Source organism: Anoplophora glabripennis, unplaced genomic scaffold (genome assembly GCF_000390285.2).
Source record: "Anoplophora glabripennis isolate ALB-LARVAE unplaced genomic scaffold, Agla_2.0 scaffold52, whole genome shotgun sequence".
Classification (NCBI taxonomy): Eukaryota; Metazoa; Arthropoda; class Insecta; order Coleoptera; family Cerambycidae; genus Anoplophora; species Anoplophora glabripennis.
This window is the reverse complement of record NW_019416264.1, coordinates 330,848-343,802: the sequence shown is the minus strand read 5'-3', so window position 1 is coordinate 343,802 and position 12,955 is coordinate 330,848. Positions and strand designations below refer to the sequence as shown.

Here is a 12,955-nt window from a genome sequence, read left to right as displayed (position 1 = left end):
GATTTACTTCAATGTCGCTCCCCAAATTAGTGAAATTTCGAAAATAATTAAATATCAATTAGTGGATTGATAATTATTAATTGGAAGCGGGTAATTCAGCGGAAAATTTAGTGATTCATGCACTGAACATATCTAAGTCTATCGGGGCTGGGAATCGTCCCGGAAAAAGCGGCGTGCATAAGGGTGAATCGGAAGTAGCGGACCTCTAGTTTGCCAAAGCTCTAAAATAAATAAAATCAATACAGCACTAAAAATTAGTAAGTGGACAATGGCAATGGCGCAATGGCAAAAAATTCGGGATATGCGCAAAAATAGAAAAACCCAGTTAAAAACTACGTTTGTGCGCACACAGAAGTACAAGAAAAAAGTCCATTTCTGATTGGTTCCCAATAATTGCAAAATCAATACGCAGTTTAATGCAATTTAATTGATCAAACATTGAGAATGACGAATTCCTTTTGGAGCGGAACTGAACGCAATGCGCTGACAGAACACGGGGTTGTCTTTTTTAATAACATCTCCTCTCTCTTTCTTCGTACCTTTACGCACTTATTTTGATTCAATGAGATATTTAATAACGGAAGCAAACACGTCACTTTTACAACACAATTTTTAGACCGCCTTAAACAATTCTTCAATTATTCCAAGAGCTTTGACATCAACCTAGCTTCAGCACTATCAATAAATAGTTGTACTACGATTTTTCAAGGCTTTAAAAAAATAAACAAAAATTCGCGCGCGATGTACTTATAGTAATTGCGCACGTTTGAAAGAATTTCCGAATTTAAACGTGTCTGTTTAAATTTGCAGTTAAAAATAAATAATCTCTGTTAGAAGAAGCAAAAAATGTAAAAACAATCCTCATATTTATAGCATCACGTGTCATATTAAAATTAACTTATGAACAACACAATCTATATATAAAAAAATACATTGTCCTTTAATAAACAAATTTCGAATAAGGATATTTTTTGCATAAACACGGTTGAATTGTACAAGCGGGGCTGCAAGCAAAAAACGAGGCTAAATATAAATTAGTCCTGCTCTTTATTGGGGGTATATTTTTATTGTTTAAAAAAATGTTTTACTCACGACCTAGTTCTGCTCATATTTTTTGAACAAAAAATTCAAATATAATAAAATCACTGCACATAAAAATCAACATACCACAAAACAAATATTAAACAACAAAAAACAATAACACTGCACTCGAAACAATTGCGACAACAATGCACAACAACAGCCAACAATAGAGTGCAGGCCAGCGGTTGCAATTGTTGAAACAATCGGCGAACGTCCACAGCCGCCTGCTTACTTAGAGCGTGCAGAAAACACTTGCGCGTCGACCTGCCCGCGTTTACCGCCTACCACGATTTGAGTGAGCTCAGTACTTGCTCTTGCTCTCGGTGGCACTTACTTTAACCATCATGGCTGCTACACACTAGAATCCGATCAGAAAAAACAGGTCGTCCGTACGTCCGCCCAAATTACACTGCAGCATGCATTCTTCCCTCTATTCCGATTCGCACCTACCATCTACCGGACGGCTCGCACTTGTTTATGCGGAGCTTTTGAGCTTTATGCCCCTCTATTATCCTTACCCACATTTTCGCTATTACGCTCGCACTCTAGCGTGATTTTTTTATTTCCCGGATTGTTTTAAACTTCTCTCGCCGCTCGCCCCCACATTTGCCGTGTTTATGCGCCAAAAATATTAATTTTACTCTTTTTATATCAGTTTTATAATTTTTATAACTTATTTCGGGCACAGAATTTCCTTATCGTCAAAATTATTGAATTATCACTAAACTGTTGAATTGTTTACGTTTTTCATGAATGAAAGTATTATTTATTATCAAAATAAAAAAACAACAATCATTAAGGAAGTGTAAATAATAATAATTATAAAGTTAAGTTTAAAATGTTTTAGAATAGACAGGTCAATCTTGTTTAAGTTATCCGTACTTGAAATTCGTTCATTTACAATAACACATAATATTTGTTAAAGTAATTAGATATATCTTGCATGAGTTTAATCTGACAAAGGCAAATAAATAAAATAACCAATAAATTGAAAAGTTTAATACTATGTGTAGCTACTACAAAATATTTTTTAATGTAGAGCATTAAACATAAAAAAATATATTGTCTGAAATTACTTATTTGTGACATAGTTTTAGTTCTTTTTCTATTTATTTGGATATTCTGTTATTTATTGAAAATCAATTAATTAAACCCTAAAAGATAATTATTTTCATAAAATAGTTTTTACCTTCACACAGCAAAAAAAATATAAATGAAAAATGCTCATGACTGTATCATATACTTCAATAAATTGGTAAAGTTTCGAAAATCAATTTATTTTAGTTGTTCCAAAACTGAAAACAGTTCATATACTTCAATGGGGATAGGTCAAAATTTTGGAGAAGAATAATAATACTAAAAGAGGCAACTATTATTTTAATAAAGGGTGGAAAATGTGTTTCAAATTATTCTATAAACTTAGATCCTTGTTGGCTACAAGTATTAAATAAAGTAATTAGTAATAGAATAAAGCACATGCTTTCTCTAGCTATAAAAGCAGATAAACAAACAAATTTAAACTGTCAAAACTATGTCATTAAAAATGAAACATCATTCACAGTCCCGAAAAGAAGACAGATTAATTTCTGAATAGTTAATAACTTATTGAAGTGCGTGGTATGGACAGTTTTTAAATGTTTTGTCTGCTTATTTCAGTGTGAGCTTTTTTGTTAAGCAAAACTTGTTTTATTAACTGTCCTTCTTGGCGTTTCATTAATTCTTTTAATTTTTTTATTGTGTCAAAATAACCAAATAAATAGAGAAAAATAGAAAAACTTAACATGGACTTATTCTGACAAAGGAAACAAAATAACCTGATAATTGAATATTTTCTAGTATGTACTAGAAGTATTAATGAAAAAAAAGATTTAGTAATTTTTCGATTATAGTTGGCATACTTGGTTATATACTGAATTAACTCAAAAAAAATATGAAGGTTTCAGTGAATGTTTTCCAAAGTGTAACGAATTTTCCTTATTATTTAATAACAACTGAAATGCTACTGATGCGGTGAAAATAGTTGCGTATATTGAAAAAATTACAGATTTTGGTATTAATTAGAAATGATTCTACACTTAACTAATGATATCATAGAAAACAACTATTCTGGACTAAAGCCCAGTCCAGCATTGACACAACACGACATTTATCAAATGATAATTAAGATATAATATGATTTGCAGATTATATCCCAGTTACATTTAACATTTGGTTAAAATTCATTGGAAATTTTTCAAACAACAATATAAAATTTACAAAAAGACGTGTTTATTAATTAGTTTATAGGAACATTTTGTTTAGAAATTAGGCATATATAAAAATTTGGCGTGTAGGTTTGTTTCTGTATTTTCTGAAGTGTTACTATATAATTGTATAAATACGAAGGTGCGTTTTTATACACTTTATTAGTGATCGCAAATTGGCAAATATTTTTTGTTGAATATTTCTTTCTCTAGCCATGAAAACATTATTTTCTAGATCTGTCACTTTTTTTTTGTAAATTATACAGATATGATTCAAAACGTACTGATTTTTTTTAAGTTTTTCATTTGTTTACATATCTACGCATATTTTTCCAAAACATCCCTTATTATTCTCAAATCATCGCCCATCGGCGCCCGACCGCAGAATTCCTTTTTTAAAATTCATAGATCCATAAAATAGTCATAAAACCATCCCCAAATCTACGGGCCGTTCATTTTTATTTCACAGTTTCAATTCCATCAAAATTCAAAAATTATCTAATGTGGTCCCCCCCTACCTTCCGCGCGGCCCTCATCCGAATTGAAAAATTTATTTCCTGATCGTGTAAATGTGCGAACGGCCGTTCGCATATTTCCGTGTGCATCTTCACCCCATCCCCACCATTAACGCTTCCTGTCACCCCCTCCCTCCCACCATCACGCCAACGCGGGTATGCAAATATTTCTCAGAATTTGTCAAGTGTGCTCTGCGAACGCCATAATTAACTCCATGGTCTGTTTTTGTCTGCCGACAGTCTGCACCATTTTTTACTACTCATTTATGGTTTGTTTTTATTGTTCGAAATGCAATATGAATTCGAGATGCACAACAAACAGTCCGATCGCGAATGATTCGGTTCTGTGTACGTAGGAAAAGTACTAACTACCTACTACTCACGTGCTGGGTGGTTCACTGAGGCACAACTCCCGTTTACGCACGAACATTGTTTGGCGGCATTGACAAAACTGAAATACTCCCGTTCTAGTAATGTTCATGTGTAAAATGTTTTTTGTGCGGTTCATTTCGTAACATGGCGTACCATACGCAGTTGCCCCTCACCCCCTACCCCTCGTTACGCGTATTTCTCTTCCGCCCTTACGTACGTCCCTTTTCCCCTCTGAAAACAAACCATATCGATTTTAGAAGCGAGTACCTAATATATACTTGCAGTATAGTTGCTAGGGTATATACGTCCTTTTACGCTCAGCTCAGACGTACGTCGGCGCCCGGTTGCACCGCAGGGCGAAGAGGAAGGGCGGCGGGCTTGTCCGTGATAACTCACGGAAATGGAATTGCTGATGTATGTCCCTTACATATTGCCTCTGCTCTTCTAAGGTGAAGGAAAAGGGAAACAGCGCAATAAAAAAAAGATGGACGCCATTTTGAAATGACTTTTTATGGGGCCATAAAGTATAAAAATCTCATCTAGTTGCAATCAATACGCGGTGTTATTGTAATGCACGGTTAAAAGTGTATTAGGAGTTGGCGAGTGCTCCGTGGAGTCCCACCTCCCACGCTTTATCGGGTCTCTGCGTAAAGCCGCTTTTGCAGCGGGAGGCGCTCTCACCTAAATAATCTTTCTCCAGTTTTTTTTATATTGGAAAACTCACCGAGTGCCGTGAATGGGCTTTACGCCTGCATCGAGTACAATTTTTATGTGGGGCCAAACAATGGGGATACATGAAAACGGGGATGTTTTCAAGTTTCTTCTCCTATTCTTCCACTTTTCCCTCCTCAGCATAATTAGGTCAAAGACTACGTCGTAATTGTGTTATTACCTATATTGTACAGCGCATCCCATTTTCGATGTCACGCTTGACTATCTCCATTATTATTAAAGACATAAAGTTGCTGTTCTTTTCTGAAATATTAACATCTTTTTGCATAGGATCTCTAACATTTTCGAATTACAAATATAAGTAAGTAGTAATTTTTTAAATGGAATCCTTAGTCGGCCATATACAGGTTTGGAAAACACCGATGGTCCATCTGCCGTTACGTGAGAGCGATAAAGTAAGACATAGAAATCCATGCGATAGAGAAGGATGGCTATAATAAAGGCGTCTCATAGTCACCGCCCTTTTCGCCCTTCCACAAATAAGATCCACTTCTTATTTGTGGAATGGCGAAATGGTCGGTGACTATTAGACGCCTTCATTATAGCCATCTTTCTCTATCGCACGGATTTCTATTACTTACTTTATCGCTATCACGTAACGGCAGATGGACCATCGGTACTTTTCGACCCTGTATGTCTAATTTTGGCACTTATTTCTGGGGCATCGTGTCTCTATAGGATATGTACAACGCTTCATCAGATTACGGTACGGCTCAAAATAAGTCGATTTATCTAAACTTGCCTTAGTCCAAAAATTGATTTTAACGAAGCTACAGTGTGTCAAAATTGAAAAAATAAATAACATTTTCTTTAATATCTTTCGACTGCTTCCACCTAATTTCGTGAAATTCCGTATCCGGGGACTTTTGGGATAAGAAATTCGAATTTACCAACGCTTTCGTTGTATCTTGTAGAGGGCGGGGCACCACAAGCGACCATTAGGGCGCATTTAAACTGCCAAAACTTTTTTGTACCACCGTGTATTTCACTTTAGCCTAAAAGCTTTAAAGCCAACCGTTTTCAATAAACAGGCATTTAAATTTGTAAATGCATAAAAAAATTGTTTAAAAGTTTCAACCTCACTAATAAACTAAATTAAGAGCAATCGTTTATTAGCAAGAAATATGCCCTTAAAGGAAACAGTGCAATTACAATTTTAAATTTCATTTATTTAACAATTTTACTGCAAACAGAATTTTCAGAGTAAAAACATACTTTCTAAAAACAATCTATTAATCTAACACAATCTAAACAATGTAATCAACCTAAACGATCTAAAAATCTAAAAAATAACTTTTAAACAAATTTTGTTATGCATTTTCAAATTTTTTTGACTTTGGAGATATTAGCAAGGTATACTTTTTTAAAACAGAAAAGTTGGGGAAAAAGATTTTTGCAGACCAAAGTGAAATACCTACACTGTGTTACAAAAACGTTTTGGTAGTTTAAATGCGTGCTAATGGTCGCCCGTGGCGCCCTCTAGAAGATACAACGAAATCGTCGATAAATTCGAATTTCTAATCAAAAAACTCCCCCGGATACGAAATTTCACGAAATTAGCTCGAAGTAATCGAGACATTAAAAAAATTTATTTTTTCAACTTTGACACCATGTAGCTCCATTAATATAATACTTTTTATTAAATGGACCATACACGATTTTATTAAAGACTTATAAAGAGCTATAAAAATTTTTGTAAATTCTGTGCAAAAAGATCTGTAAGGTAAAGTCTCAATATTTTAAAAGGTTGTAGCCCTTACAGGACTCACCGAAAATATCATTGTTTTTTTTTTGTGAACTATAAACCAATAACATATGAAGATCTGTTTTAACCAAAAGTTTCGTTCAGGAAAATGGCCAGCATTTACGAAAATTGCAATTTTTAACTGCAATAATAATCCAGTCAGCCTAGCAATACATCCAAAATGACATGCACTGTACAAGATTATTCAAGCAACTCTTATAAACCTTACGTTTGTGTTAAAAAAAATGATCTAGATCAGCGGTTCTTAAACTTTTGTTTACCGCGGACCTCCTTTCAATATTTTTTTTGTTATTGCGGACTCCTAGTAACTTAGGTAGGTAAGTAAGTTCCAATTTAAATGGGTTTCAATAATTAATCTAAATCGCACACCAAATGTAAATTTTGGAAAGATAAACAGTAAGTTACACTTTGATATCAGAGAGTGCATTATTATTAGTTGTTATTAATGATTAAATGTTCCTAAAATCTTCGCGGACCCCTTGGGAAGAGATGGCGGACACCAAGGTGCCCAAGGACCACATGAACCACTGATTTAATTCAAAGTTATGTGAAATTTTCTTGAAATTTCAAGACAAACAACAGTTATGAGTAAAAAAATAGATCACAGAACTTTTCAGGTCATTAGGAAACCTTGACCTACAAGGGTAGGTCAAGGTTTCCGAATTAAGACTATAGAAGTGCATTGTAAGTCACTGGCGACAACCAGGTACAGAGACTACCCGAAAAAAACATAGTATTTTAAGTATCTAACGTGTTGCATGGAGATCATGTTTAAGTCTAGTTTTCTTTAGTCAATAACCTGACTTCAAGTTCCTTAAATTCAAATATCTTGATATTGCAAATGTGATTTTAAATATCCTCTCCAGTTTGTTTCAGGTACAATAAAGATTCTTTCATCTTTTTGCTCGCATGAGATAGCTTAACTAGTGTAAATAGTGTTTTAAAAAGACAGTTGGAAATAGCAATGTATTAAATGATAAGAGTAAGGTTATGTCGTTACTGTCGTACCTACAAAGAAATAAGTGAAGTGAAAATTGAAGGTGATAAATAAAGATATTAATAAACTATTGAAACAAACGAATGATGAAAAGAAGTTTTGAATTAATTCAATTTTAGTTTCAGTTGTTATTAAAGAAATTCCACAGCAGTCAATCTAGTAATTTGTTTGAATAAGTAACTTGACTAATTAGGTGTAACTACAGGAAGACTTCAATTTTTACGTTTCAATTTTTAGGTAATCAATTCTTTATGTAACATATACTTAGGGTACAACCAGTTGCTTCAAATCTTCAAAAGATTTCAAATTGTGAAAGAAAAATTGTTCTGGATGGAGAACTAGTTCCAATGACTTAAAAAAATATCAAAATTATATTACAATGCGGTTGATAGTCAGAATACTCTTTGTGGTGGATGTAATATTTGAAACTAAAAGCTTCTCAAATAGAAAATAGACATACACAAAATCATTAACTTTACCTGAGAGTCGATTTAATGAAAAAATCCCCCTTTAAAAATCCACCAGAAACAGTATATCAATTATTATGTCATGAAAATACACTAAATATTTGTAACTAGTGAGAGGAGGAAGATAGTTAACGTTTTGGTATAATATTATATAATCGCGACAGACATCTCTCTCTCATTCAAAAATTTAAGGAAAAATATCCTTCCATTAGATTGATCCTGTTGATCATTTTTTTGAAATATGGGTGACCCTCATTTGAACACCTCCCAGAAAAAATGAAATAATAAATAATGCCTAAGGTGTAGAGGAAAACTTTCATAAAACACACGCCCTCAGCTTACTGTACAGAGCCTTCATAAATGATTACATGCCACGTGACCAGTAATTTTGTTTGGAACAGTAATTTTATATCCTTCATGTCGGCAATTAAAGCTCGGTAAAATCAAAAATCAAGATTATATTAAAGCACAACATTCTGTTTTACAGACTATGGTTGGTGTGAATCTATTGAGTGAAATTACTGAGAACATTTTGACTCAATATTGGATATTTTGATCATTTTGCTCATTTGTACTCGTTAAATAAATTCTTCAAGTAAACTCATATTTGGTGCACTTGTACCTAAATAAGAGTAAATCGCGGGTCTCAGCCAAGACAGGAGGAGGCCCCCGCAAAGTGAATTAATTTTAACACTATATCCTAATTAATCATTTGTGAGTGATTTATTTTTGCACTCAATATTTAGTTAACTAGAAACGAAGTCTGAGTAAAAAATGACTCAATAATAGTTAAATTTAAATCATATTAGAGAAAAAGTCAACTCTAAATTGGTTCATATACTCAAAATAGAGTCAAAAGTCGGTCAACTGCTAGTTAGCAGTAACTCGGATTTGAGTAAACTCACTCATTTCTGATGCAATAGTTTCACTCAGTTGTACTCATACTAATAGAGTGAACATTTCACTCAATCGGGTGTGGACAGAAATTGATATATTATTGAGTAAAATTGAGTGTAATTTGAGTGATTTTTTTTTTACAGTGTATACACACAATACTAAATATGCTACTATTTTTTAAATTACTATCCAATATAATTCGATAAACAGATCATACCAATTTCTAGCATTTCATAAATAAGAATTGTGCTTATTAAATTATTTATTGATATTTATCTTGATAAAACTTATATCAAGTTACTTATATTTTTTCAGTAAGAACAACTTAACTAAATTCCACGTTACCATGTCCTACTATTTAAGATCTCTTGTCTTTGTTACTGTTACTGCAAACACTCTTCTTGATTTGCCCATCTTGCGGACAAAATTAATGTATGGGCAGTAATGGAAATAGTTGTTTATTAGTGTCTTTTACTTTGGATTGGGATACTCAGCATGAGTTTTTGAAGATCACAGTCCTTATGTATCACCACGAATTTTCAAATTTTCAGAAGCAGTCTCCCTAGATATTATAGATCTTTACCATTTTAAAATAATTTTTAAATCAAAGAAGGAATAACATGCTTTGAAATTGTCAGTAGACTTAACCAGTGCTTTAAATAATAAAATAAAATGAAAGTGATTTGATCTGATTAGAAATGGTAATTTGTAAAAAGTTGATCAAATTTACACCGCGTCATCATTGTAAGAAAAGAAAAAATATGTATGAAACATAAGAAAGTAAAGTTGAAGATACTTTGGGGTAAAGCGGGAGCAGCCATATGGCTAAAATAAAAGTTTCAGGAGCCGCAGCTCCATTTCTATATTAAAAAATTGCTACCAACAATGCAAGCATTTTACGTAGGCCTACCTTTTTATATTCTAGCTTTATACACTTCACACATTCGCATTAAGTGCATAAGTAATTTATTTTTTCTGTATAACGTTCGCAACCATTATATTTATAAAATAATATACCGTCGTGAAACCTTTTAAAGACAAAGAACATTTTGCTGCAGATATTATTATTACCTACATTACTTCGATACAAATTTCAAGTGACTTAAAATATCTCGAGTTGGCAAATCTGCTTCGTGCCGTAGTACAATTGACAAATACTCTTCGTTTCTGTTTATTTTTACGTTTATTCATCAAGGCGTACTATGGCTACCTATTTGTGGAGTACCAGAAATAGAACGGAGTGGGTATAATATATTAAAATTCATTGCGTGCCCAGAAGGTTTAAATTAAAAAAAAATATGTTTAACCCAGTTTTACGAAAATATAGTTTTATCTGATTTCGCCTTTTTCGACTGTGCAAATGTGTACATTAGTCACTTAATTCCTTTCCACTGCTTTAAACAGATTATGTATTCTATACTGAGAAAATTGTAACTCAAAATAAATGCAGTGGAAAATGCATAAACTTAAATTTTTGTTAACTGTAACGTCGAAGTCTGTTAAGATTTTTGTTTGATCTAAATGTAGTGAATTCCAGTGCATGAAACAGTATGTAGGATATAAAAGCCTTTCATTTATCCTTCTTATCATGTCAGCAAAATCCCCATTGCCACCCTTTATATGTTTTTCAAGTAAGTATTAAAACAAAAGTCAACTCCAACACAGTATGATAACTTTAATGTATCAAAATTATATCCCAAAAAAGAAATTTAATAACAAGCAAGATCAATGAATCCGAAACGTTTAAAATACCCAGTATTTTTAGAAGATTAGTAAATTTTCTCAGAACTTGACTTAATGAATACATTAAAAATCCAGCAATTTTGATTTATTAAAGTTTAAGAAAATGAAATGGGATGAGTTCATCTGTTTTTGTACCACCCAATGTTATTGGTTTTATAACTAAATACGAGATCTGTTCATAAAATAACCGAACTTTTTGAATTACGCGCTAATGGAGATATTTAGTGATTTGCAGTTGGCGCCATTGCGTTGCGCATAACCTCTGCAACCAAATGTCCTTGAATTGTTGATATCTCATTTAGTTTTCGTGGTATTGTTATTTGAGTGCAGTGTTTAAGTGTTTGCGACGATTTTTGAAATGTACCATTTTCTGGAACAACTATGCAACGTAAAATTCTGCGAGAAACTGAGGAAAACTTTTACGGATACGTTTCAACTTTTGAAACAAGCTTACGGAGATAATAATCTGGGTAGTGCGCAATGTTACGAATGTTAAAAGCAATCGTCAGTCAACTGAACATGATTTTCGAAAAGGAAGGCCTTCGACTTCAACTGATGACTCTCACGTTCAAAAAGTCAACGATCTGGTGAGTACAAATCGCCGACTGACTGTTAGAGAAATTGCAGAAGAGGTTAGCATCTCAATTAGATCATGCCATGAAATTTTGACTGAAAAATTGTACATGCATTGAGTTGCAGCAAAATTTATTCCTCGTTTGATGACCGAACCACAGAAAGAAAATTGTGTAGATGTTTGTCGGTAACTCCTTGAACAATTCAATGACGATGAAACATTCATTCAAAGGATCATAACGGAAGAGATAGTTGGATTTACGGCTACGACATTGAGACAAAAGTTCAATCATCACAATAGGCAAAGGATCTCCACGACTCAAGAAAGCACGTCAGTTTTGGTCCAATGTCAAAGTGATGTTTTTTTCAACTTTATTGGAATTGTGCATTTTACTTCAAGATAAAACTGTGAACCGTGTGTACCATCAAGACGTTTTACAACGATTACGTGAAAAAATCTACAAAAAGGGACCAGAGTTATGGCGATATAACTCATGGTTCTTGCACCATGACAATGCGCCCACACCCTCCGTCTATTTGTTAGTTTTGTGCTAAAAATCAGAGTACTTTCCTCCCTCATCCTCCTTACTCATTAGACCTGGCTCCTTTTCTTATTTCCAAAATTAAAATCAGTGATGAAGGGACGTCGTTTTCAGACTATTGATGACATCAAAGCAAATCCGTCATAGACCCTAAAGGTTATTTCAAATGAAGATATCCAGGACTGCCTCGCGAAATGAAAACACCGCTGGGAATAGTATGTGAAAAAAGGTGGGGAGTACTTTGAAGAAGACAAGAACCAATAATGTATCAAATTAATAATAAAGTTTAGAAAAATAAAGTTCGGTTATTTTCTGAACAAACTTACGTATATCTAATAATAATAATATGTTTATTGCCCAACAGATTATTATAAATCCAGTCACTATCCAGTCACACGACAAATGTAAATTACCAAATACATCAGAAATTTGCAAACTCAAAGGAATAGAAAACAATATAAAAAGTATACTCACATGCTTACAATATTGGCACAATTGGTAATCTATAAGGGGGTAGGTCCTAACAAGAGTTACATATCAAATTGAAGCTTTTGCGCGTAACATATAAGACAGATTTTAAAAGCTTTGGCCGCTTGTCTATAAAATGTAACATTTGGTATTCAACTTATTCCAGGAATTTGAAAAATTGTTTAATAGTAATCTGTTAACCTAGATCATTGTGGAATAAGTAAAAAGGATTTAAAACTATTTATAATACATTTCTAAATAATTACATAAATATAAATGGATAAGAAACATAAGTACTATTCGTTTTTAATAAAACATTATTTTTATAAATTCACTTTGAATAAATATTATTGAAGGAATTAGGTATTATGTTTACATGCGTATGGCATAATCGAATAAAATTCAGTTTTTTGACCAAGGGTAGGTACATTCCTATTTTTCTTTTGCAACAGCTTATTGCAAACTCTTTAGAGCCGATGACTTATTCGAGTGTTTTAGAGGGTGCTGCAGCAGAGTGCGTTGTGGTTGAACTGTGAGCTTTTATCGGCCGTGAAACTC

At 33.2% G+C, this 12,955-nt stretch overlaps 1 protein-coding gene across 6 annotated transcripts in view; it reads right to left on the bottom strand.

Moving 5' to 3' along the window:
* The window catches only part of LOC108903389 (protein abrupt-like), an 85,663-nt gene extending 84,165 nt beyond the window's left edge, over positions 1-1,498 (bottom strand). For 3 of the 6 annotated variants that reach the window (XM_018705556.2, XM_018705560.2, XM_018705561.2), the window contains exon 1: positions 1,168-1,295. The gene's annotated coding sequence lies outside the window, so the exon portion shown is untranslated. The other 3 variants (XM_018705558.1, XM_018705557.1, XM_018705559.1) reach the window with 3 other exon arrangements.
* Between the last annotated feature and the right edge of the window lie 11,457 nt (positions 1,499-12,955).